This window comes from Convolutriloba macropyga, unplaced genomic scaffold (genome assembly GCF_964194025.1).
Source record: "Convolutriloba macropyga unplaced genomic scaffold, txConMacr16.3 SCAFFOLD_6383, whole genome shotgun sequence".
Taxonomy (NCBI): Eukaryota; Metazoa; Xenacoelomorpha; order Acoela; family Convolutidae; genus Convolutriloba; species Convolutriloba macropyga.
The window spans coordinates 4,471-5,000 of NW_027450790.1; the positions used below are offsets into that span (position 1 = coordinate 4,471).

Here is a 530-nt window from a genome sequence, read left to right on the forward strand (position 1 = left end):
GTTTCGAGTACGCGAAAGCGGAAACATCAACATGTGAACGTTTGTAACGAAGTTTCGTTAATTTTCAGCCTAGTACTGAGCAAGAACGAGTAGCCTCATCTCCAATCCCACGCAAAATGTAGTGAAATATGTGAGTGAACCTTATTCACGGTGAGGGTTTCCCGAGGTCTGTATTGCAGCGAGTATTATGTTGCTTCTAGTAAGCGAAAGCTGAAACAACAACATTTGAAAGTTGGAATTAATGACTGAATGGAAACTTCGACCTGTGTTTGATAGTAGTAGTGAACAAAACTGCTGAATCGGTTTCTGTCTCATATTGGTCAGTGAACCAATTAAGAGACAATCAACTACATAACCTGAATTGGGCGAGAGAACCCCCTTAACTTAAGCATATCAGTAAGGGGAGGAAAAGAAATCAACTGAGAATCCCTTAGTAATGGCGAATGAACAGGGAAAAGCTCATCGGGAAGAGAAATGGCAACATTTCTCGGTGTCCGGTATGGTTTGATGCTAGACTGGTGAATTTGTCC

At 41.7% G+C, this 530-nt stretch overlaps 1 non-coding gene across 1 annotated transcript in view; it reads left to right on the forward strand.

The window, feature by feature from the left end:
* Positions 1-351: 351 nt before the first annotated feature.
* Positions 352-530, forward strand: part of LOC142356159 (large subunit ribosomal RNA) — a 3,523-nt gene continuing 3,344 nt past the window's right edge. The window contains exon 1 of the ribosomal RNA XR_012761370.1: positions 352-530. This exon is cut by the window's right edge and continues 3,344 nt beyond it. This is a non-coding gene — a ribosomal RNA (large subunit ribosomal RNA).